At 39.8% G+C, this 27,865-nt stretch overlaps 1 pseudogene; it reads left to right on the plus strand.

Annotated features, from left to right (window-relative positions):
- The first annotated feature begins 17,804 nt into the window (after positions 1–17,804).
- LOC121463353 lies at positions 17,805–23,119 on the plus strand (annotated as a pseudogene).
- The last annotated feature ends 4,746 nt before the right edge of the window (positions 23,120–27,865 follow it).

The following is a 27,865-nucleotide window of genomic DNA, read 5'->3' on the forward strand; positions in this document are numbered from 1 at the left end:
TTTCAAACTGATGGCCCCGACTAGCTCAGGCTGTCTTTACTTATACAAGTTCTAATGCATTCAAACATGATCAGTTTCAAATCATTTCTTCTTAATCATTTTCCAAGTATCACTAACATTTCAGTTTCTCTTCTTTTACGCTCCCTTGACGTCATTAAGATTTACCCCATTTCATTATAATGTAAGCCAAATGTTTTAAAAGATTTTAACTGATTGAGGAATTTGTCAGAACTGATAAACAAGGAGAGGAGGTACAGGCCAAAGACAATAGTAAAGATTTGGCATCACCAGTACCTCTCAGAGTCAGAGATGATTTACCAAGTGTTTTAGCCTCTTATCCTGTTACTACCTCTGAAAAGCCAGCAAATACTCAATACCCAAAAAGATATACAGAATGCAAAAATGGAAACCTATATGTATGAAAGATCTAAAAGATATTAAGCAGGCAGTAATATCTTATGGCATGCATTCACCATGTGTGAGGAAGATGGTAAAGACATGGACTTCAAGAAATAAGGTTAGTCGACATTATTAGCTTCAACTAGTCTCACCTGTATTATACCATAGTTCACAGATTCAGTGGAAGAGTTTTTGGAGGAAAAAAAGCTAAGGCCCTTGAATATCAAGGTAGAGTCAGAGGTTTTGAGGCCTCCCAAAATCAAATTCTTGGTGAGGGCCCTTCTACTGATATTGATAGACAAGTTATATACAATGAACACATCTTGTCCATATGCCATACAGCAGCAGCCTTGAATGCTTGGGATGTGATCCATGAACCAGGAAAAATAATTGAATTATATACTAAGGTTATTCAAAGCCCAAAAGAACCCTTTAGTGACTTTTTACATAGATTAACTAAAGCTGTACAAATAGGTGTAGCAGATCCAGAAGCTAGGTGAGTATTCATTGCAGCTCTTGCTTTTGAAATGCTAATTTAGGTACTTGGGCCTTAAAGGTCAGATCAGCACCAATGGGTGAATGGACCCTACACAAAGCCAATATTGAGTCAGTCCTATGACAATAACACTGAGGCTTGGGTAGGAGAAGTGATTACCAAAGGTATGAAAAGACGTCAAAATACCAAATGATTTAATTGTGATAGAATAGGCCATCTGAGAAGGGATTGTAGGCAAGGCATTCCTAGAAATGTTTTTTTCTGTGAATCACCCAAATAGAAGGTCCCAAACTTCTAGGTTATGCAGAAGATGTAGCAAAGGCTGACAATGAGTGTAGAGCAAAAAGAGAAAAACAAGGCAACCCATTACCATTGGGAAATTTCTTGAGGGGCCTATCGCAGGTCCCCAGGTCAAACGTGTTCCAGTCATTCCCAGTCACTCTGGAGGACATGCTTCACCAGGAAAATCAGAAAATCCAATGTCTGTTATTAAAAAAAATGTACTGCTCTGAATGATAGAATAACCATGGAGGATGAATCAAAAATTCAAACAGAAAAGAGAAAACATATTTTGGCGGACTTCTATAAATGATCAAACACGAAAGTTGAGAGTATGAGTAAATAACATTATAATGAAAGGATTATTAGACACAGGTGCAGATGCGACTATTATCACTCCAGAATCAAGGCATCTGAATTGGCCTCCTCAGGAGGCAGATGTTCAGATTGCTAGGAGACATTTCCAATCAATGACCCACTTCTGGGATAACATCTAATCAAATAACTTTTTTATTGATATTTCTCTGCTACCGCCTTCCTCTCCCTTCCCCTTCAACCCTCTCCCATGGTCCCCATGCTCCCAATTTACTCAGGAGATCTTTTTTTTCCTACTTCCCATGTAGATTATATCTATGTATGTCTCTCTTAGGATCCTCATTGTTGTCTAGGTTCTTTGGGACTGTGGTTTGTAGGCTGTTTTTTTTTCTTTTTGCTTTATGTCTAAAAGCCACTTATGAGTGAGTATATATGATATTTGTCCTTCTGGTCTGGATTACCTCACTCAATATGATGTTTTCTAGCTCCATCCATTTGCCTGCGAAATTCAAGATGTCATTTTTTTCTGCTGTGTGTGTAAATGTACCACATTTTCCTTGTCCATTTTTCAGTCAAGGGGCATTTAGGTTGTTTCCAGGTTCTGGCTATGACAAATAATGCTTGAACACATGTCCTTGTGGTACAATTGAGCATCCTTTGGGTATATACCCAAAAGTGGTATTGCTGGGTCTTGAGGAAGGTTGTTTCCTAATTTTCTGAGAAATCACCACACTGACATCCAAAGGGGCTGTACCGGCTTACACTCCCACCAACAATGCATGAGTGTTCCCTTTATCCCACATCCTCTCCAGCATAAGTTGTCATCAGTGTTTTTGATCTTGGTCATTCTTACAGGTGTAAGATGGAGTCTCAGAGCTGTTTTGATTTGCATTTCTCTGATAGCTAAAGATGTTGAAATTTTTCCTTAAGTGTCTTTTAGCCATTTGAGATTCATCTGTTGAGAGTTCTCTGTTTAAGTCTTTACCTCCATTTTTTTTATTGAATTATTTGTTCTTTTGATGTCAAATGTCTTGAGTTCTTTGTCTATTTTGGAGATCAGTCCTCTTGTCTGATGTGGCGTAGGTGAGGAACTTTTCCCATTCTGTAGGCTGCCATTTTGTCTTGTTGACCTTGTCATTTGTGTTATAGAAGCTTCTCAGTTTGAGGAAGTCCCCTTTATTAATTGATGTTCTCAGTGTCTGTGCTACTGGGGTTATATTTAGGAAGTTGTCTCCTGTGCCAGTGTCAGTGTGGTCTTTGATCTATTTGGACTTGAGTTTTGTGCATGGCAATAGATATAGATCTATTTTCATTCTTCTACATGTTGATATCCAATTGCTGAATATGCTTTCTTTTTTCAATTTTATATTTTTTGCTTCTTTGTCAAAAATCAGGTGTTCATAGGTGTGTGGATAGATATCTGGGTCTTCAGTTTGATTCCAGTGGACCTCCTGTCTGTTTTTATGCCAATAACAGACTGCTTTTATTACTGAAGCTCTATAGTAGAGTTTGAAGTCAGGACTGGTGATGCCTCCAGAAGTTCCTTTATTGTGCAGGATTGTTTTGGCTATCTCTGATTTTTTTGTTTTTCCATATGAAGTTCAGTATTGTTCTTTCAAGCTCTGTGAAAAATTTTGCCAGGATTATGATGGGAACTCCATTGAATCTGTAGATTGCTTTTGGTAAGATTGCTATTTTTAATATGTTAATTCTACCTACCCAAGAGCAAGGGAGATCTTTCTATTTTCCAATGTCTTCTTCAATTTCTTTCTTTAAAGATTTAAAGTTCTTGTCATACAGGTTTTTCACTTGTTTGGTTAGAATTACCCCAAAATATTTTATTTTATTTGTGGCTATTGTGAAGGGTTTTGTTTCTATGATTTCTTTTCCAGCCCTTTTATAATCTGTATAAAGGAGGAGGGTTACTGACTTTTTTAAATTTTGTATCCTGCTACATTACTGAAAGTGTTTATGAGTTGTAGGAGTTCCCTGGTAGAGTGCTTGGGGTCACTCATGTATACTATCATATCATCAGCAAATAATGAAAGTGTGATTTCTTCTTTTCCAATTTGTAGCCCCTTTATCTCCTTTTGTTGTCTTATTTCTCTAGCTAGGACTTCAAGAACTATATTGAATAAATATGCAGAGAGTGTACAACCTTGTCTTGTTCCTGATTTCAGTGGACTGCTCAAATAATATAAACAAAACCTTAGATGGTGGCAAAGATTTAAATAGTCCCAGGGAATTACCAGCTGAAGCTGAGAGAGAATTGACTTTGATTGAAGAGAAATTAAAGGAGGTACATGTGGATCATGTCAATTTGAATCTGAACTGCATTCTGGTCATATTACCGTCCAAATATTCCCCTACAGGAATTTTAATGCATAGGGAAGATATGATCTTTGAATGGATCTTTTCACCACATAAACCAGGTAAAAAATTAAAATCTTATGTGGAAAAGGTCTTTGAATTAATTATAAGAGGAAAATACTCTATCATCTATTCTATCTTTGTGAGTATACAGTTTTATGTCTAATTTATCTTTCATCATAACTATAACTATCTGTCTTCAACTCCATCAAAGAACCACGTAAGCAGAAAGCGCATTATAAGCAATTTCTATAACTCTAGAATTAACAGAGACATCTCACTGACTGGACAGTCACCCAAAGCTCTTCTATAACATTGGGGCATCCATATTTAGTCTACAGGCCTATAGTATCTGGCAGACTTTTCCATGAAGCAGGAAATGTGAAGATGTGTTCCCCCTTGTACTGGCAAAGTTCATCAGTTGCTTCCTTCTGTGTCCTGCAGAATGGCTGGCAGACTCTTTCATGAAGCAGGAGCCCTAAAGTACCATTCCGTCTTTTGGAAAGTTTAGCAGTCACTTTTCTGTGGGTCCTGCAAGTCCATTTTATACAGCATACCATCAAGCAGCCCAGGCAAGAGCAGATTCTTGCCCAAATGACAAACTTGTTGTATTTGAGGCAAATTCCATAATGAGTTTCTTTGATGATGATCAACCTCTCTGAAGTAATTGATGCTGCCAAAAGCAGACAAGTCTCACTGTTGAGAAAAGTCTAAATGCTTAAAACATTTTAAATGCTATATTCTTCAGGCCTTTGAAAGGTTTGAAGAATACCTATCCAGGCCGGAACACCGGGCCGGGCGGCGGAAGGCGGCCGGAACACCGGGCCGGGCGGCGGAAGGCGGCCGGAACACCGGGCGGCGGAAGGCGGCCGGAACACCGGGCCGGGCGGCGGAAGGCGGCCGGAACACCGGGCGGCGGAAGGCGGCCGGAACACCGGGCGGCGGAAGGCGGCCGGAACACCGGGCGGCGGAAGGCGGCCGGAACACCGGGCGGCGGAAGGCGGCCAGAGGACGCCCAGCACAGCCGGCGGGACCAACTGGGACAGGCTGGAACCAGTGGGGCAGCAGAGGACACAGGCTGCTGGTGGCGGGAACCATCCCAGCAGCAGAAGCAGGCTGCAGGGACCGCGCGAAACACCTAGAACAGATCGCCCCACTACAATTAAACCAAAGAGGTAGGCATTCGGTTGGGGAGGTCCCTGGCAGAGGAGGAGCCCGGTCCTATTCTTGAAGACCCTTCTGAGGGGTGAGAGGGATCTTGCCCCCCCCCAGGAACCAGGAAACAGAGCAAGGGCATTATGTAAGAGGAGCCCCTGGCCAGCAGGGAAACCTGAACCAGTTTTAACAGACCCCTTAGATAGCATCGATAGGAGGAGATGGGCAGGCGTCAAGGAAAGAATTCACCCAATAATCTGAAAATCAGCATGAAAACACCAGAACCCAATGATCTTACAACAGAAGGTCTCCAACACCCTAACACAGAAGAAGTGGGAAAAAATTGACTTTTTCAAAGCAGTAGAGTCCCTTAAACAACATGTGAAAAATGCCCTTATAGAAATGGATGAGAAGTATAACCAAAAATTTGAAGAAATGAGTAAATATGTACACAATACCCTGGGAAACCAAGAAAGAACGATCAAACAGGTAATGGAAACAGTTCAAGAATTGAAAACTGAAATGGAAGCAAGGAAGAAAACACAAACTGAGGACCAGCTGGATATGGAAAATCTAGGTCAACGAGCACAGCCTACAGAAACAAGCATAATCAATAGAATACAAGAAATAGAAGAAAGAATCTCAGATTCTGAGGACACCATAGAGAAAATAAACACTCTGATCAAAGAAAACTGCAAAGCCAACAAATTCTCATCACAAAACATTCAGGAATTATGGGACACAATAAAAAGACCAAATATAAGAATAATAGGAATAGAAGAAGGAGAAGAGTCACAGCTCAAAGGCCCAGAAAATATTTTGAACAAAATTATGGAAGAAAACTTTCCCAACTTAAAGAAAGATATCCCTTTGAATATTCAAGAAGCATACAGAACACCAAACAGACTGGATCAAAGGAAAACATCCCCTCGCCATATAATAATCAAAACACAAAATATACAGGTTAAAGAAAGAATACTAAGAGCTGCAAAGGAAAAAGGCCAAGTAACTTATAAAGGTAAACCGATCAGACTTACACCTGATTTCTCTATGGAAACAATGAAAGCCAGAAGGTCCTGGATAGAAGTACTGCAGAAGCTAAGAGACCATGGATGCAAGCCCAGACTACTATACCCAGCCAAGCTTTCGTTCACTATAAATGGAGAAACCAAGACATTCCAGGATAAGAACAAATTTAAGCAATATGTAGCCACAAATCCAGCCCTACAGAAAGTAATAGAAGGAAAACTGCAACCCAAGGAATCCAACATTGCCAACACTGCCTACAATAACTCAGGCATCTAGCGACCCTTCACTAGCACAACTCAAAGAAGGGAGACACACAAATTCTACTTCCAAAAACAACAAGAATATCCGGCATGAACAACCACTGGTCATTAATATCACTTAATATTAATGGTCTCAACTCACCTATAAAAAGGCACAGGCTAAGAGATTGGATATGAAAACAGGATCCAACATTCTGCTGTTTGCAAGAAACACATCTCAACCACAAAGACAGGCATCTACTCAGAGTAAAGGGTTGGGAAAAGGTCTTTCAAGCAAATGGTCCTAAGAAAAAAGCAGGTGTGGCCATATTAATTTCTAACAAAACTGACTTCAAACTAAAATCAATCAGAAGAGATCGAGATGGACACTTTATACTCATAACAGGAACAGTTTGTCAGGATGATGTCTCAATCCTGAATATTTATGCCCCTAATATAAAAGCACCCATGTATGTAAAAGAAATATTACTAAAACTCAAGGCAGATATCAAACCACACACACTAGTAGTAGGAGACTTCAATACACCTCTCTCAGCAATGGACAGGTCAATCAGACAGAAACCTAATAGAGAAGTAAGAGAACTACTGGAGGTAATGAAGCAAATGGACTTAACAGACATCTATAGAACATTCCACCCAAATAGCAAAGAATATACCTTCTTCTCTGCAGCCCATGGAACCTTCTCGAAAATTGACCACATACTCGGAAACAAAGGAAACCTCCACAGATACAAAAAAATATCAGTGTCCACCTGCATCTTATCAGATCACCACGGATTAAAGTTAGAATTCAACAACAATCCTACCTCCAGAAAGCCGACAAACTCATGGAAACTGAACAGTCAACTACTGAACCACACCTGGGTTAAGGAAGAAATCAAGAAGGAAATTAAAGTCTTCCTAGAATTCAATGAAAATAGAGAAACAACATACTCAAACCTATGGGACACTATGAAAGCAGTGCTAAGAGGAAAGTTCATAGCACTAAGTGCCCACTTAAAGAAAACAGAGAAAGCATACATCGGAGACTTAACAGCACACCTGAAAGCTTTAGAAAAAAAAGAAGCAGACACGCCCAGGAGGAGCAGAAGACTGGAAATAATCAAACTGAGGGCGGAAATCAACAAAATAGAAACGCAGAAAACAGTCCAAAGGATCAATGAAACAAAAAGTTGGTTCTTGGAGAAAATCAACAAGATCGACAAACCCCTATCCAAACTAATTAAACGACAGAGAGAGAACACACAAATAAATAAGATCAGAAATGAAAAGAGGGACATAACCACAGACACAGAGGAAATTCAGAGAATCATTAGATCTTACTACAAAAGCCTGTATGCCGCAAAACTAGAAAATGCAAAAGAAATGGACATGTTTTTAGATAAGTGCCACATACCAAAGCTAAACCAAAACCAGGCGAACGATCTAAATAGACCTGTTAGTCGCGAAGAACTAGAAACCGTTATCAAAAATCTACCTTCCAAAAAAAGCCCAGGACCAGATGGTTTCAATGCAGAATTCTACAAGAACTTCCAAGAAGAGCTAATACCTATACTCCTTAATGTATTTCACAATATAGAAACAGAAGAGTCATTGCCAAATTCCTTTTATGAAGCTACAGTTACCCTGATACCAAAACCACACAAAGACCCAACCAAGAAAGAAAATTACAGGCCTATCTCACTCATGAATATCGACGCAAAAATTCTCAATAAAATACTGGCAAACCGAATCCAAGAACACATTAGAAAAATTATCCATTATGATCAAGTAGGCTTCATCCCAGAGATGCAGGGCTGGTTCAACATACGCAAATCTATCAATGTAATCCAGCATATAAATCAACTGAAAGAAAAAAACCATATGATCATTTCATTAGATGCTGAAAAAGCATTTGACAAAATTCAACACCCCTTTATGATAAAAGTCTTAGAGAGATTAGGGATACAAGGGTCATACCTAAATATAATAAAAGCTATTTACAGCAAGCCGTCAGGTAACAATAAATTAAATGGAGAAAAACTCAAAGCCATCCCACTAAAATCAGGAACACGACAAGGATGTCCACTCTCTCCATACCTCTTCAATATAGTGCTTGAAGTTCTAGCAATAGCAATAAGACAACATAAAGGGATCAAGGGGATTCGTATCGGAAAAGAAGAAGTTAAGCTCTCGTTATTTGCAGATGATATGATAGTATACATAAGTGACCCCAAAAACTCTACCAAAGAACTCCTACAGCTGATAAACACCTTTAGTAATGTGGCAGGATACAAGATCAACTCCAAAAAATCAGTGGCCTTCCTATACACTAAGGATAAGGAAACAGAGAGGGAAATTAGAGAAGCATCACCTTTCACGATAACCACAAATAGCATAAAATATCTTGGGGTAACTCTGACCAAGGATGTGAAAGATCTATTTGACAAGAACTTTAAGTCTTTGAAGAAAGAAATTGAAGAGGACACCAGAAAATGGAAAGATCTTCCTTGCTCCTGGATTGGGAGGATCAACATAGTAAAAATGGCAATTCTACCAAAAGCAATCTATAGATTCAATGCAATCCCCATCAAGATCCCATCAAAATTCTTCACAGATCTGGAGAAGACAATAATCAACTTTATATGGAAAAACAAAAAACCCAGGATAGCCAAAACAATCTTATACAACAAAGGAGCGTCTGGAGGCATTACCATCCCTGACTTCAAACTCTACTACAGAGCTACAGTATTGAAAACAGCTTGGTATTGGCATAAAAACAGAGAAGTCGACCAATGGAATCGAATAGAAGACCCTGACATTAACCCACAAACCTATGAACACCTGATTTTTGATAAAGGAGCTAAAAGTATACAATGGAAAAAAGAGAGCATCTTCAACAAATTGTGCTGGCAAAACTGGATGTCAACCTGTAGAAGAATGAAAATAGATCCATATCTATCACCATGCACAAAACTGAAGTCCAAATGGATTAAAGACCTCAATATCAGTCTGAACACACTAAACCTGATAGAAGAGAAAGTGGGAAGTACTCTACAACACATGGGCACAGGAGACCACTTCTTACATACAACCCCAGCAGCACAGACATTAAGGACCTCATTGAATAAATGGGACCTCCTGAGACTGAGAAGCTTCTGTAAAGCAAAGGACACTGTCGCTAAGACACAAAGGCAACCCACTAACTGGGAGAAGATCTTCACCAACCCCGCAACTGACAAAGGTCTGATCTCCAAAATATATAAAGAACTCAAGAAACTAGACTGTAAAAGGCTAACCAACCCAATTATAAAATGGGGCATTGAGCTGAACAGAGAATTCTCAACAGAAGAACTTCAAATGGCCAAAAGACACTTAAGGTCATGCTCAACTTCCTTAGCGATCAGGGAAATGCAAATCAAGACAACTTTAAGATACCATCTTACACCTGTCAGAATGGCGAAAATCAAAAACACCAATGATAGCCTTTGTTGGAGAGGTTGTGGAGAAAGGGGTACACTCATCCATTGCTGGTGAGAATGCAAACTTGTGCAACCACTTTGGAAAGCAGTGTGGCGGTTTCTCAGGAAATTTGGGATCAACTTACCCCTGGACCCCGCAATACCACTCTTGGGAATATACCCAAGAGAGGCCTTTTCATACAACAAAAGTATATGCTCTACTATGTTCATAGCAGCATTGTTTGTCATAGCCAGAACCTGGAAACAACCTAGATGCCCTTCAATGGAAGAATGGATGAAGAAAGTATGGAATATATACATATTAGAGTATTATTCAGCAGTAAGAAACAAGGACTTCTTGAATTTTGCATACAAATGGATGGAAATAGAAAACACTATCCTGAGTGAGGTAAGCCAGACACAAAAAGAGGAACATGGGATGTACTCACTCATATTTGGTTTCTAGCCATAAACCAAGGACATTGAACCTATAATTAGTGATCTTAGAGAAGCTAAATAAGGAGAACCCAAAGAAAAACATATAGGCATCCTCCTGAATATTAACCTTCAGCAAGCGATGAAAGGAGACAGAGACAGAGACCCACATTGGAGCACAGGACTGAATTCTCAAGGTCCAAATCAGGAGCAGAAGGAGAGAGAGCACGAGCAAGGAACTCAGAACCATGAGGGGTGCACCCACACACTGAGAAAATGGGGATGTTCTACTGGGAACTCACCAAGACCAGCTGGCCTGGGTCTGGAAAAGCCTGGGATAAAACCGGACTCTCTGAACATAGAGGACAATGAGGACTACTGAGAACTCAAGAACAATGGCACTGGGTTTCTGATCCTACTGCACGTACTGGCTTTGTGGGAGCCTAGGCAGTTTGGATGCTCAACTTACTAGACCTGGATGGAGGTGGGGGGTTCCTTGGACTTCCCACAGGACAGGGAACCCTGATTGCTTTTCGGGCTGAGGGGGGGGGACTTAATTAGGGGAGGGGGAGGGAAATGGGAGGCGGTGGCTGGGAAGAGACAGAAATCTTTAATAAATAAATAAATTAAAAAAAAAGAATACCTATCCAACTGAAATATATCTCTGTACTTCTAGAAAACCTAACACAACTACAGTTTAATTATTATAGATGACTATCTATTAATCCATAATATTTAATTATACTTTATATTTTTAAATATTTATACATAAACATCATACAAAATTGACCTTAAATTTGTATCAGTAGCTCAAAGTCCATACTATCATATTCATTTCTATATCATATCCCCCTTTTGTTTTTAGAAACACCTTGACTGTGACCATTAACCATTTATAATTAAGCCTTTAAAATGAAAATAAACATTCATAAACAATCTCTTGGTCTGGTTGCTTCACCTGGCTTTGCCTTGCTAAGCCATTGGCAAAAAGAGCTTTATTCATGAACCAATAAAAGCAACAGGTATACAGAAGTACATCCAACATCACTTACAGAAGGATATCAAAAAAGACATGAAATGAAATGAAACATGGAAAACTCACCAGCTGAGTGAGGCTGAAAGCTCCACAGACAGTAAGTAGTCCTTGTTGGCTTGGTGGATCCCGGATGAGCCCCCAGATGTTATGCCCAGATCAGGGAGTCCTCCAAAAACCAACAAGGAGACCAAGTCCCATATGAAAAAAGCAAAGGGCCTTTATTCTTATTCAAGTTCGAACTCAGACTCTTTATGTATCCAATGCATTGGTATGATCAGAGAGCCCTGAACTCAACTGGGGTAGGGTTTTTATAATATCAGAGTTTGGGGTGAGAGATTTCTAAGGTTCAGGACCCATGATTGACTGACATTTGTCAGTCACCAGGGTGTCCTGGTGAAAGGGGATAGGTTTGTGCTGGGCTAAGAGATATCAGGTGATCCTATCTACAACGGTTGGAACCTTAGGTATTTCCTTTGGATGCTCATTGGCCCATTCCTGGGTGGTGCCTGGGTGTTCCCACTTTGTGGTCTTTCTGGAGTCAAGTATTGCCTTAGGGTAAACTGAGACTTAGGCCTATTTTCTGGTTGGTCTTTATACAGTCTGTCTTGGCAGGTGTGGGAGCCTATGTATGACTCAGTTTCCATCTGTAGTCAATTCTGATTCATAAGTAGTTTGAATTCAAGCTTGCCTGCTCTGCCTGCATCATTGAGGGCTGTGAGAATGTTCTGATTAAGCCCACAGGAAAGAAAATTTTGCGCATGCAGAAAGAACACTCTATCTAGTAGAAAGAACACTGCTGATGCCAAACCTGAGGCACATCCAGTTAGATACAGAAGCTGCTTGCCCCTAGCTGAATTCTTGTGAGAGATAATGCATCTGCTTGCACTTTCTCCTAAGGACATTCAGGGTGGTGGTTAGCTGGCAGTACTGCTCTTTGTCCTGCCTTCTGCCTTTAATCTGTATGTAATCAGGCTCTGAAATAACACGGGTCTGCTTGGTATTCACCTTTAGTACCTTTAGGTCTATCATGTGTTTTCTGTCTCAATTTCTCTCAATCTGCCATTTCCTAAACCTCAGGCTCCCTCCCAGTACCCCCTGCTGATTCCTTTTGGAACCTGACAGGCAGGTAATACCAAGCTGCCCTGGGCCCTACATAACCCTTGAAAAAAAAAAAAACAAAGTTGTAAAAGGAAATTAAATGATCCTATTGTGTGTAACGGAAAATAGATGGCAAACTGACCACTCTTTTAAAGTTTCTCTAGAGTAGAATTAATAATGGAAACCTGCTACACTAAAACCACAAGCAGCTGCCTGCCAGTACAAAGGAACAGGCTGAAATGTATTTAGCCTGCTTACAAATTTCTTAATCAATTATAAAAGAATCATTGCTGACTGAAGGAGCTGGAGCGGCGGGGCAGTGGCTAAGATAGTGAGGGAGTGAAGGAGCAGAGATCCGAGGGTCTGGGGAGCAAGGAGGGGCTGGAGGGGGAGTGCTTGGGAAGGTGCAAGCAAGAAGACATGCAAGGGCTCAAGCCTGGGACAGCTGAGGATTCCGCCCATGGCTCTCCTCCCCCTCCCCAGGACCAGGCCCAGCAAGTCATCCTTCCCTCCTACAAGGGCACAAGTTGAATAAATTGAACTAGGGCACTAAACCGAATAGTTGACAGTGTCATTTTATGCTGGATGATTAATTATTGTTTTTCTTCTTGCTATCTGTTGATGCCTGACTTGAAGGCTTCATTTTGGGAAAAGTTGTGGTTGGTTACTAGGGCTTTTTCTGAAATGTGTATCTATGTAACATCACTTATGTGTGCTTAATAAATCTTTAAGGGTGTTAGATAAATAAGACTACAATTCAGAATATTTTGCTCCGTCTGTGTAATTAATGAGGATTACACATTGAAGTTTTTGTCATGACACCTTTGCCAAATCAATAGGATATGTTTGTTTTGGCAGCCTATCAAGCAAAGGCTAGTGGTATGTATATATATATATATATATATATATATATATGTGTGTGTGTGTGTGTGTGTGTGTGTGTGTGTGTGTGTATATATATATGTATATATATATGTAAGCAAATGATCGTAACTCTCAAGGAAAATCTCAGCAGCTAATAATAGTGAATCCTTTTTTCATTTGGGTCGTACTGCTTTGTAAACAGGTCAGGAGAACACTGTCCTACTCTAAGCTTCTCTCCACACCAGACATGCTTTGAGTTGTATTCTCCGTACTGTTGGACTGTGTAGTCATGTAGAATTTGATCTTCCCATTGAGTGTCATGATACAGATAAGTCACTGTGTTTATGATGTTTTTAGGGGTGTGCAATGTGCATTTCAGAATAACAAATGCTGAAAAACTTGCGTGCCTATTTTAAAGGAGCAGGAACAACGGCAGTTTCCAACATGAACCTGAACTGCTTCACTTAAAGTGGCAGGGTTTAATGAAGCATGCATAGAAATCCACTGGGGTTTTCATATCTGTTTATATGTAAATGTTTATAAGTATATGGACCTATCTATAAGTGGATATGTCTATATATGTATATCACACACATACAACCCCCATGTTGTTGGGTCTTGAATTTTTGAAGATGTGCTAAATCATACAAGCAGAGTAAATCTAGCTGTGGAATACCAACCACAGTCTTGTTTTTGATGCTTCTGGCTCTGAGGGGCTTTTCCAAGCTAAAAGAAAGCCAACTCCTTTATTCGCCACTCTAATGTGGCCTTGTAACATCTTATACATCCTTGATACATTGTGTATTTTGATCCAAAGTTACTGCAGTAGGGCTAGGAGAATTTTGCCCATGACTTTTGGAAGACTATTCCATTATCAGTTGCTAATAAAGAATTCCATTGCCTAGCTAACCAACCTTTTCTTTTTAAGAAATCAGTTTCAAAAGTTAACAGAAACAATGAAATAACAGTGACAGTTTAACAACAATAATTTTTATTCATTTGTGTAACATATGATCTTTTAAAAATGTCACCTTTGAGCTGGGTGATGGTGGTGCACGCCTTTAATCCCAGCACTCGGGAGGCAGAGGCAGGCGGATCTCTGTGAGTTCGAGACCAGCATTGTCTACAGAGCTAGTTCCGGGACGGGCTCCAAAGCCACAGAGAAACCCTGTCTCGAAAAAAAAAAAAATGTCGCCTTTAAGTATTTAAAGGAAATTTGATTCCTGAAGGGACAAAGGATGAGAGTTAATGTCCTGTAGATATACGCAGAGATTAGAGCACTAGGAGCAGCTTGATGTCTGGCGTGTGTCCTTTTGTTCATCCACTTGTGTGCTCTTAATACTCCTCAGACATGTCTCTAGGAAGGAAAAGTGTTTTGAGAATTAAATGGCTATTTTGAGGACAAAAGCTCAATCTTGATTCCACAAACACTGTAGGTTAGTTTTAAAGACAACATTGTCTCACACCCCTGATTACACTGAAAAGTCTTTTTTTCCTTTTCAAAAGCAATGGAAAATATCTTTGTTCTCATTTTCTGCTATTTCTTCTTCTATCTCAAGAATATAATCACACAGAAATGTCGCATCTTTAAAAAAAGAATCATTGCTTTGGGGTAAAGATGTTTTGGTGAGAAAATTTATAGAAAAATGTTTAACTGCTTGTGGGCTTCTAAAGGAAGAATCTCAATGAGATTTCTTCTTAGGAAAACATTTTAATTTGGTTTTGGAAAATATATAAGTTGTGGTTACGAGATAATCTTTTATTGTAAAAAATTTTGTATTAGTGGTATAAAGGGATAAAAATAAGATAAGAAGGAAATGTTAAAGGGAAACCTCAGGGAAGAAATAAAAGGATAACATCAGGAAAGATATAGAAGGACAACAATGGGGTTGAAACCATCAAGGTAGAAAAACAGAACAGAAAAAGAACAGGGTAAGAACAACTAGCAAAGAGAAAAAAAAATGAAGAATTAAGCTTTGGACCTCAGACAAAGTTCCTGTATGTGTCTGTGTGTCTGTCCAGTAGTTTGTCTACTCTGCATCTCCTCTCCAGTATCTGCCTTGCTGGAGGCTAGGCCCCTTGACAATAGTCCTCTAGTTATGGTGACACATTCTTTTCGTCTCAGCACTCAGGAGGCAGAGGCAGGAGGATCTCTGTGAGTTCAAGCCCAGCCTGGTCTACAGTGTGAGTTCCAGGACATTCAAAGCTACATAGTAAAACCCTGTCTCAATTTTGTTTTGTTTTACTTAAACAAGAATTATCAGCATCAACATGATTTTGATATTTCAGAGCACCCATCCCTAAGTTTGGGCAAATAATATGAAAATCCCAAATGGGTGCTCGAAACTGGAGATAGTACCAAAACTTTCATATACTATTTTCTCACATATACACATATTGATGTTATAGTTTAATCTACATGCAGAGTTTAATAAGAAAAAATAGAGCAATGTGTAATAACAGCTATTTAAGTCAGATTCCTTTATTTTTATAAAGTTATAAAGTTCAATTTACTATTTTCAGACTTAGGCATGGCAAAGGGGAACTACTCTATTTTCTCACAGAGAAAGATGATTATTGCAAAGACTAATTTTAATTTCATTTAATTTTAATTTAATTTTTAAATTTAATTTTTAATTTAATTTAATCACCCAGGTGAGTATGGGTTCCAGTGGAGGCCAAAAGCATTGTATTCTCTGGAGCTGTAGTTACAAATTGTTATGCGATTCCTGACATGAATTCTGAGAACTGACTTGGGTCCTCTAGAAGAAAGATACATGTCCATATTTGCTGAACCATATCTACTTCCTGAATATTAATTTTCTATGAACAGCCTCAAAGAAGCTGCAATTCATATTCTAAGTCTTTTTATGGGTTGCTGTCAATGTATTATGGAAATAAATTCTAAAATTGTGATAAAATTGCGTTCTTTCACAGTTTTTGTGTGGACGTCTGGATGTTTATGTCCCCTGGTGATTTATATCAGCAAGTTCACCTTTGCACCACTACAGAGAAGGAGTTTCCCCGTCACTTGATTTCTATCAGCAGATAATGACTGTTAACTGAGATGCTGCACTCTAGACTCTGTGAGCACACAGGAACATGATCCATCCAGGAATGGGGATGATTGCTTAATATGCAGAATAGAGAATGCTGTAAACCCTTGAAGAAATAATACAAACTTGTATACATTTGTAAGATTCTTAAAATAAGAACCAGTAATTACTCTAATTCTTCGATCTTTTCACAACATCTATGATGTTTAAGAAACAAAAGACAAACAAAAACACATAAGATCACCTCTTTTCCAGCCTATGAAATTTTTTATTTAAACGTAATTTTTTAAAAAAAAAATTGAGTTGAACTGTTTTAAACCATCTTCTCATGTCTTTGTTTCTGGTTGATATTTGTATGTATCTAAAGTGTTAAAAAGCCTTATTTCTTTAGTGTAGGCTAGTACAAAAGGCCCTGGCATCAGGGAGGCCTGGACTCAACTAGGACCACTGATATCTGTACAAACCACGACAAGTTATGCAAGTCCTGCAACCCTAAGAGCTGCTGGTAAAACTGGAATTCTGCACATTTGACTCCAATATTTTTAAATTTAAATAGATCATACAAACATAACAATTAGCAAGGAATCATAAATGAAAGCTATCCTTACCTCTCGCTGTTTGGTTTTTGAGACAGCGTTTCACTGTTTAGACCTGGCTATCCTGGAACTCACTCTGTAGACCAGGCTGGCCTCAAACTGACTTACAGAGATCTGCCTGCCTCTGCCTCTGAGTGCTGAGTTTAAAGGCATGTACCACCACTGCCCGGCTTATCATTAGTTCTCTATGCCAACCTTCATATTCTTCTTAAACCAACCCATAATGGTGAATAATTTCAAATGACAACATTATTTATATCAAAACCAGGAAGAAAGTCCTACCCACACCTCACATATGGGTCCTGCATTACACTGCATTCCTCTTGACCTGCTTTCTTGAGAATAGTCGAGAGAAATGTTTCTCTATCCGTTTTGCTTGTTTCCGTAGAAATTCTGTGAAGGTAGAGACAATCTGGGTGATTACAGTGCATTTGCAATCACAGTCTGGATTAGAGCAGTGGACATACACAAGTCAGCAAGAGATGTTCCTATCCAAAACACGCAGAGGACTTCAGATAATCTCCAAAGCAGACCAGAGGTCGATAGAACTCGAAGAGATCATTGGAGAAATTAAAATAAAAGCCACGAGACAACATTTATCACTCATTAGGATGGCAAGCACCTTGGAAAGCAGAAGCAGGGAGATTTCTATGAGTTCATGGATAGCATGTTCTACACAGCAAATTCAAGGGCAGCCTACTGTAGGTGGTGCCTTCCCTGGTCTGGTGGTCCTGGGTTATATAAGAAAGCAGGCTGAGGAAGCCAGGAAGAGCTAGTTAGCAAGCTGCACCTCTCCATAGCATCTATATCAGTTTCTGCACTATTTGAGCTTCTGTACTGACTCCTTTTGGTGATGAACAGGTATGGGAGTGTAAGCCAAATAAATCCTCTGCTCTGCAACTTACTTTTTGGTCATGGTGTTTCATCACAGCAATAGAAACCCTAACTAAGAAAATTGGTAGGTGGGTGCTGCTACATGTTTGGCCATGTTTCTCTGAGGATTGTGGAAGGTCTTTACAACTTTGTGCAAGAAAAGCCACTGAATGTTCAGTGCGTGGTGAGCTGACCTGTAGAAGCTTGGAAGATAATGTGGAGGGCAATGCAGATGATGAAGAGCTGGCTTGCGAAGTTTCAGAGGGAAGCATAAAGACTCTACCATGGCTAGTTTTATTTTGGATTAAGAATCTGTGATTCTGTGTCATTGGGAGTGAAGAATTAGATGTGCTTAATAATATAACACAACTACTAAAGGGAAATTCTTGCTTTGCTGGGATACTCGATGCTGGCCAGTTGAAGCTGAGAAATTAGTAATGATTAGGAAGAGACCAGCATCACTGGAGTGAAATCTTCTGGGAAGTGTTTCCTGAGATCACACAGAAGCTGTGTTCCACAGGCATCCAAGGCTGTACACACATGTGCGTACACACACACCAAATAATTAATTAATTTTAAAATGGTATATAGCTACTAAATATTTTGCATCAAAGTAGTACCCATCCCAAGAGGAGTTTAGCAAAAATCTCAACACACTTTCCCACAGGCCAGGCTTTATCTTGCCCACCGTTTTGTATGGCCAAACACTAGCTTTTACTCGATTAAATGATTCTGAAACCAACAACTCAGAGCCTTAAAAGATGATGTGGCAAAGATCCGTTAACCCTTTCAGAAAAATCTGCCAATCTCTGTGAGGAAGGAAGGAAAACAAAATCATAAATTTGAAGTATTCTGACAACAAATTATGTATTCCATTAATTCAAAATAATCTCATTATCAAAGTATACATTACAAAGTCTATCTTATCTAAAAATATATTCTGCAGGAAAATTAGTTAATGATGGGGTGAGAAAAAAACACTAATATTTTACATTTTAAATTAGTCCTATTCCCTGCCTGTGAAGGAGGCACATAAGGTGGTAATTTAATAATAACCTCGGGAAATTAAGACAAGATAAAGCTACTTAAACTTACATAGCAGGATTAAAAAAAAAAGCAAATAAAGCAAATTTCTTCCATGTATTCTCCTTATCCCTAACCAAAGTACCATTTTTTTTTTATCTGCGAAGTAGTATAAAACTTCAAAATAAAATGCACTCTGCTGTTATGAAGGAGCTGCAGGTGGAATTAAACCATTTGCGGTGATAAATGGAAGTGCATTCCATTCCACTGGTAAAACAATTCTGTATTTATTTAAAGTAATGCAGTGTTCATAGTGTTTGACATAATGCAATATGATGATTTTAAGGAAATAACAGCTTAGTTAAACAAGGACAGTTATACACTAAACAAATCCTAAAAGGTCTTACAAAGAAAATTTTACACACTAAAGACCATGCATCACTACACGATGAATGGGACAAAACAGAAATCCAAAGGGAGAGAGAGACCCATAAGTAAACAAAAATGAAAACACAATATGACATAAACCCTGGCACACAGTAGAATCAGTTCTGTGAAGATATTCACGGCTCTAATTACCTACCTCTAAAACATGTAAGAGCACAAATAATGGACTTTAGTTCACAGTTCCAAAATTAGGACAAATAGAAGTACATCAAACACAAACCCACTAGAAATAAATTACTTCAGCACACAGTTCAAAAATTAGGAATAAAAACCAAACAAATCAAACACAAACTCACTAAACCCACTAGAAGGTAATAACAACCAAAGCTGAAATATAAAATGCAGAAATTTTCTTTGATCAAATCAACCATGCCTTCATGATCAGAGTTCTACAGACAATAGGACTAGAAGGAATAGTTCTTTATAAATAAAAGCTAGACTCTTTAGGTTTGATTTTTGTTTTTTTTTTAAAGGGAGGGTTGTTTTGTTTACATAATTTCTCCTTGTATAGCTCTGGCTGTCCTGGAACTTGCTCTGTGGACCAGGCTGGCCTCAAACTCACACAGACCAACCTTCTCCCTCTGAAGTGCTGGGATTAAAGGTGTGTATGTAGATCTATACAGAGCCTTATCTCAATTAACCAACTTAAGAACTCAGGAATTTATGAACTCACTAACTCAAGCCCTACTGAACAACCAAACTCATGAACTCGCAGATGAAGGAATGAACTCATGACATCAGAGACTCAGACTCACTAGTTCACGACCGACAGAACAACTAAACTCACAAACTCACGAACAAATGAATGAACTAACAAAGAACGAACTCACAGACGAATAGACAAATGAATAAACAGAGGTCCCAATTGAACTTATGAAATCTAAAGATAGTGCTTTGGCCATTTTTTCTGACAAATCTGTCTTTATGAGGAAATGAGACGGTTCCCAAGAGACTGGGCATGCTACCTGCCTTTTTTTTTCCCCAAATGTCATTGGTCAATTAAAAAAAAGAGAGACCTTAAAATGATCCAGAGGAGTCTGTTAACCAGTGACATAGTGCTCCTGCTTCCACTTGTCTCCCTCCTGTCATTTTGGGTGAAAAGACCGTGATAAAACCAAAGAAAACTGTATGGGTGCTCAGCCATAGTTATGTCTGGAGGAAGCAGGGGCCACAGGAATGTTCCTCTTTGTTATACATGGTGTAACCCTGGAAGTTGATTTGTTATGACAGGTAAAGCCAGCGAGGCTACAGAAAGACAGAAGGTAGAGGAGGAGCTATGAGTATTACAGAGTCGAATGAGGTGGAGGCTGGAAAGATATCTCAACGGTTGAAAGCACTTGAATTTCTCCCCGAGGATCTGGGTTTGGTGTCCAGGACCCACACAGAGGCTAACAGCCACCTGCACTCCAGTTCCAGATGGCAATGCCATCTTCTAGACTGCACACACCTGGGAAGCCTGTGGTGCATCCAAGTAACAAGCAGGCAGAATGCTCATAGACACAAAATAAGAAAATAAAATTGAGAGGGAGAGAGAGCGAGCACACACAGATGTGGTACAGGTCTAAGTTTTATTTTACTTTTTTTTTTTTTTTGGTTTTTTTTGAGACAGGGTTTCTCTGTGGTTTTGGAGCCTGTCCTGGAACTAGCTCTTGTAGACCAGGCTGGTCTCGAACTCACAAAGATCCGCCTGCCTCTGCCTCCCGAGTGCTGGGATTAAAGGCGTGCGCCATCACCGCCCGGCCAGGTCTAAGTTTTAAATAAGTTACAAAAAGAATTCCTTAGGCAGAAAACCCAGGGTTTCTCCTTACTCAACTAGAGCCACAAAATCTCAGGGTCATGCAGCCAGTCTGAGCTACCTGCACCCAGACCCCACAGAGATGCCGCATTTACATAGAAAGAATTTTGTAATGGGAAATGGTAAGCAAAGTTGCTCACCATACCCTTAAGAGGACTCATTTCAAATGGTTACCCAGAGAACAGGGACCAGTAAACTTGAAAACAAGTTTATTTTCTCAAAGTGTATCTCTTCCAGCCTTAAATAGCAGTGATCTATAGTATGATTTAGCTTGAAGTTCTGTCTACAAATAGCATTTTTTAGAGACATAGAAGTGATAGAATATTCTAAATTTGAAAGATGTGGAGTCCTGAGTATTGATGTAATATAGCAGCAGAGTTTATGGATACAGTTGCACTTCTATACAAAATATATGTAGATTTCTAATCTGCTTTTTAAAAACAATAGTATAAGGTCAGCTACTTTGGCTTTCAAAAGAACATATGTAAAATGTAATCTTACTTTCTTATTTGTTTTGTTTTACCAAAGAAATGTGTGTGTGTGTGTGTGTGTGTGTGTGTGTGTGTGTGTGTGTGTGTGTAGCCTGAGCTGTCCTAGAACTCACTCTATAGACAAGGTTGGCCTTCAAATTAGAGATCCACCTTCCTCTCTTCCTATGTGCTGGGATTAAAGGCATGTACCACCACTATCTGGCTACATTTTTATATTAATGTTTTAAACATCTTTGTTATCTGCCTGGTTGCCTGGTTTTTTCATTTGTCATGTATGTTTTCTTGGCATGACAACGTTTGCTTTTATATTCTGCACCCAGAAGGAACTCAACATTATATTATCTTCAATGACATGTTCATCTAGGTTGCCAAAGACTGAAATTGTATTTTAGGACAGGTTTCTTTGCATTTATATTTAACCTATAGCTATTTATGTAAACCAGGATGTTCTACTCCCTGATATCTGCCTACCTCTACCCTCCTCCTTGAGCTCTCAGACTAATATTGGGCACCGCCATGGCAAGCAGTTCCTTCTTGGTGTCCCACAACCATAAACAATTAAGTTCCTATTAGCTTTTTATAAAATATGGCATCCATTTATGGGATTCAGAATATTGACTGAATTTCTATCATGGCATCTGACATGGATTGTAGAGTAATAACTTTTAGCTGGGTATTTGGAGAACAATGTCCCAAAGGTCTAGACAGAAGACAATGGCCAGAGTTGACCAATGATATTCAGTGTCCCAAAGGTCTGAAAGACCTTTGGACTTTTGCCAGGTAGTGGAGTGAGCATGAAACTCACTTGGAGCAAGTGTGTCTTTCCTTTATGACTAAGTTTGGGTTTCTTTTTGAGAGAGGAGCCATGCTTGTTGTTAGGGTGACTCAGGTCTACCCCTAATCTCAGATTTGGAGCAGACAAAGGCAACTGTGGGAGGAGACGCTGCTCAGGTGCACTAAACTCTTACTTCCACAAGGTGGCACACCACACCTGGTATGCACATCCTCATTTCCTCAGGACCAGCACAGTGAGCCATCTGGCTGGAAGAGATCACAGCTGTACCACCTTCTCTTTCCTACTTGTTTAATGGAACCACAGAGCACACTTATACACACGGAGCTGCGGTCAGCATGGAGGGAAGTGGTCTTTTATTCCTTCTCACTGGTGTGAATTAGAAGTTGGCATGGCTCCAGCCTCCGCCTCGGACCTTGCAGCTGCAGCTATGTTAATGCCTAAAGGACCAGATTACCATCTGGGAACTTTTTAAGAAAGGAGTGATGGTAGCCAAGAAAGATGTCCATATGCCCACACATCCAGAGCTGGCAGACAAGAATGTACCCAGCCTTAACGTAATGAAGGCTGTGCAGTCTTGAAGCTAAGTGAAGGAGCAGTTTGTCTGCAGACATTTCTATTGGTACCTTATGAACGAGGGCAACCAGGATCTTGGAGATGACCTCCACTTACATCTGGAGAGTGAGCCTGCCACCTTGTGCCATAGCTATCCTGAAACCGGCAGGCCTTGGTTCAAAGGTCTAGAAGTCACAAGACGGGAGGCAGACAGAGACACCTACAGAAGGGGTGCTGTGCTGGGGCTGACTCAGCAACTGAATTCCAGTTTAGAGGCAGTTCTGGTCAGGGAACATGGCCAACCACCTCAGTGAAGTTGGAGATTGTGTCATATTGAATAAACTTTAAAGAAAATTAAGTTGGCATGGGGCCCTGTTCTATTGTGTAATGTTATATTGAAGGCTTTTGTTGATACTTACTAATGTTAAGGCATAAGAATGAAAATGACAGAGGTGAATCTTTTTTATCTGGAGTTAGTATGATAGCATGTATGAAAACCCTAAGGACATCAATGAAAAAGTCACTACCAAGAATAATTTCAAGCAGATTGACCACTAATTATTTTGCATCAACTGCAGAAAAAAATCAAAGCAAAAGCATATGTTAATGAGTACTGAACAAAAAGACTGCATGAAGTTTTAAAAATGCATTTTTTTATTACTCAATGTGTGTGTGTTCCCACATTTTGTACAGATGTGTAAAGGCATGTATGTCTCTGTGACATGAACAATGTAAAATTGTCTATAAAAATAAAAAGTAATGTCAGGAGATGTGAGAAAAGGGAGGATAATAGCCCCTGAATCTCTCTGCTTTTACATTGTGATCGTGTTCAGAATTGAATTTAAGTGAGCATGCTTAGGAATAGGCAGAACTCTACAAGAACGTGTCCAGACTCCCAAAGTAACATCCCCAATGCTTCTCATTTAGGAAAAGTTTTGCTTTGGAAATAACACCCATGCTCTCCTTGCCTCCTGCAGGTGAGAAATCTTTCTCAGGTCTTCTGTCTTGGCTGTTGTGATGGCTAGTCTTGGTAGTCAAACTGACTACCTCAAGAATTATCTAAAACCCAAAGAATTGGGTACACCTATGAGGGATTTTTCTTAATTGAAGGTTTTAAAATGAGAAGACCCTTCATTAATCTGGATCTTTTGGTGTAATAAGAGTTCCCTTTAATCTGGTAGACCTTCTGGTGGTATGTAGTGAAGAGCGGCGGGCTGCATTCCTACCCGGCTCCCGCACGGCTAGCTTTATACCCGAAATAACAACACACAAATTGTATTCTTTTAAACACTGCCTGGCCCATTATCTGTAGCCTCTTACTGGCTAACTCTCACATCTTGATTAACCCATTTCTATTAATGAGTGTAGCACCACGAGGTGGTGGATTACCAGAAAGGAATTAACCTGTGTCCATCTTGGAGAGGAGAGCTATAGCGTCTGCCTCACTTCCCTTTTTCCCAGCATTCTGTTCTGTCTACTCCACCTATCTAAGTTTTGCCCTATCAGGCCAAGCAGTTTTCTTTATTAATTAACCAATGAAATTAGCATAGACAGATGACCTTCCTGCATCAGTGGTACCCTACATACATAAAGGATATTGAAGAAGAACGCTGTCTCTCCTTTGCCTTATTGCCTTGACTATGGATTTACTCTCCTTAGAGCCGAGTTCTTAAGAATTGTGGTGTATACTGAAGATCAGCTGAGACATGCAGCCTTGTGGATTGAGTAAATACTGAATTCTTCCGCTCTTCATTGGTAGATAGCCATTGTAGGACTACCTGTGAAAAGTCTAATAAATCTACTTTCTACATACATAGACTTGTCCTATTAGTTTTGTTCAAGTAGGGAAACTTGGCTAATACTGCTGGGGTTTTATTGTTGTTTCTCTGTCTGCTCACTGAGGAAGATGTGCTGACTAACAATAGTGCTCATAAAGTCATTCTTCCTTGCTCCATTTCTCTCTCAGAATTCACTTACCATGAAGACTATGCTTTTTATTATTATTCATTTGTCAAGTGATTGACCTGAATTTCCAGAAGAAAATTCCAACAGCAATAGAGCCATTATCCAGCCATCATTCAGAAGGAAAAAAGACCTATTTATTATCTTGCTTGTGATCTGGTTCCTGCTTTTGTCTCCCGATTTTCTGAAGTCCCTGTAACAACCAGATTAAAAAAAAAACCTGCATTTCACCTGTCCCCAGCATAAAGTCACAGAACAAACAACTCCTTTTGTATACTAAAATCTCTCTTGAATTGTTAATATTTGGGGCACACTTCCAATTATGGGACACAGGAGACACCCCATTCTACTTTGTGTAATGGGTGTGCAAGCTAGCCACACTGTGTCCAGGAAGAAGAAGGGGAAGTGCCTATGGAGCTCCGGAAGATAACAGCTACTGGAACCAGGGGCAAGTGCTATGGAAATGCATCTCTGCAGAACTGGAAAAGGTCTGGGTCTGGAATGGAAAGCAGGACCAGGAACCACTGTGCTGTGCCTTTAAGCATACTGTAACCCTGGGGAGGTACTCTTGTCACTCAGGCATCACTAGCCAGTCAGAATTTCTAGTCTGACCTGCAAGTCAAAAGGGTTGCAGGACTCTTCTGGGAGCCAGGCTGTAGGTTTGGTTTTATCTTGAAGCAGGCACCATGGTTTTGTGTGCTGTGCTGTGAATGCTGCTTCAGGGAGCTGTGAGGTGAGCATGGGTGAACTGGCAAGCTATGACCTGGTGAGCAAGGGGCTGCTGTTCCCAGATGGGGAGGAGTGGACTGTGAGGCACAGACACCAGTGTGGCAGGTCCTCCCCAAAGCTGGGTAAGAACCCACAGCCAGATGCCCTGTCCTGTGAAGTCCCATGAGGTCTTTTCAAGTCCATGGACCCAGGTCCCTGTCGCTGAGTCACTTTGTTCTGTGGGCTGCATCTGTGTAGAGCATTGGGAGTATGGTGCTGTGTGCAGAAGCATCTTTGTAATCAAGGTCACCATGCTCTTGATATATCTATGGAAAACCGGCTGCCAAGTTCAGAGAGGTCTAGTTTCTCTAGTTTCTTCTAGAAGTTCTGCACTTCGCATTTGATATTCAGGCTTAAGGTACACTTGGAGTTAATTTTGTGGAGGATGTCAAAAGCATGTCATGTGCTGGGTAACACTCCATCACTAAGCTGTGATGTAGAAGAGTAGAATGGGTGATGTAAAGGATTTACCAATGCTTAGTATGAGTTCCAAAGTTACATTTTAATTTTAATTTTAATTACTATGCCTGAGAGATCCACGAAACACAAATGCCTCTGGTCTGCAAACCTCTTGTTTCAAAGAGAGGTAATTCCTGAAATGCTTGATGTGAAGTTCCCCTCTGTACACTATGAATGTTTTATTGCCATTGGTTAATAAAGAAGCTGCTTTGGCCTATGGCAGGGCAGAATACATGTAGGAGGTAAAATTAAACTGAAAGATGAGAGAAAGAAGGCAGAGTCAGGAAGATGCCATGTAGCTGCCAAAGGAGAGAGACAACATGTAGCCCTCCAAGAAGCAAGATGTAAGGTAACAAACCATGAGCCTCATGGCAAAATAAAAAATAATAGAAATCTATTAATTTAAGATGTAAGAGCCAACCAGAAATATGCCTGAACCATTGGCCAAACAGTGTTGTAATTTCTGTGTGATTACTCGGGTCTGGGTGGCCGGGAAACCAAAGCACAGTCTCTATTTACAAATGCTGGAGTCTGTTGTTTAGGGAAATAACAAGCCATGTGTTTTCACTCCCCTAAACAAGTTTGTTGACCCATATGCACTGGAAGTGCTTGACCACATGTGGGCAGGAGGTATGTGGGCAGGAAGTACATCAGGATATATGCTTGTCCCTGCTTGCTCTTCAAGGGAAGTGTGGTGAATTATGGGTTTTGCCTTTTTAAGCTCTGCAAAAACATAACATGGGGCCATTTAAAGTTTTCTTCAAATTTGCTTTTAAACTGTGGTTGTGGTCTTATTCTTAATCAGTGAGATTAACATTAGGAGACAGTAAGTCACACAAAGTAGAAGTTAGCCAAGGGAGCATGCCTCTGAAATACCCCAAAGATAAGTAGTATGCTCGCCAGGCCTGGTAGAGATTAGGATGCTAGGATATGTATGTTTGTTCTCCAGGATTGTGCAGATATTTTGGTTTTAATTTTCTCACTCTGGTGCAGACCTACAAGCAATCATCAATCATAGGAAACAAATGGTTTCTAAATGATCCTAACAGACATCCTTTTCCTTATCTTAAGAGAATGAGTTTCTTTTACTACTCGAAGCTGCTTTCTACAAAGTTAAAACATTAGATCGTTTGAAGTGAATCTCTCCAATTTTACTGGAACAGTGGTGTGGGAAGTCCTTCTGTAGATGTGTTGCATTTATTGGTCAATGAATAAAGAGCTTCTTGGGACCATGACAGGACAGAATAGAGCAAGGTGAGAATTTCAAGCAGAGATAGAAGAGAAAAGAAGGCAGAATCAGAGAGACGTCACGTAGCTGCCAACGAAGCCAGATGCCAGAACCTTACCCAGTAAGCCACAGCCTCATGGTGATACACAGAATAATAGAAATAGGTTAATTTAAGATGTTAGAGTTAGCTGGAAATATGCATAAGATATTGGCCGAACAGTGTTGCAATTAAAATAGTTTCTGTTTGATTATTTTGGGTCAGGGCAGCTGGGAGTGAACGAGCAGTCTCCGCCTACAGAACGGCCCTCCTCACCCAACACATTTTATGTTATCAGCAATGGAGTGCACAGTATAAGTGCTGGTCAGTGACTTCTTCAAGGCTGATTTTGATTGGAATTTTGTAGTTGTTTAAGGGACCATGATATATATTTGTATGTCTTTGTGACTCATTCCAGTGGTGCCATCTATGTTGTTGATTTTACTAATTATCATCTAATTTTATTGTTATTTCTCTAGAAAATGATAGACCTTCACCAATTTTTTGCATTCAGAAAATTTACTATATTTTGTTGAGTTCCTTGAGATTTTGTTGGTTTGGGAACTTTCTGTGGAAAGATATTTTTAGTTCTCTTTTGATCTTATA

The sequence above is a fragment of the Microtus oregoni genome, unplaced genomic scaffold (assembly GCF_018167655.1).
Source record: "Microtus oregoni isolate MIOR12 unplaced genomic scaffold, Mior012 000026F_ref0000081, whole genome shotgun sequence".
In the NCBI taxonomy this organism is placed as follows: domain Eukaryota; kingdom Metazoa; phylum Chordata; class Mammalia; order Rodentia; family Cricetidae; genus Microtus; species Microtus oregoni.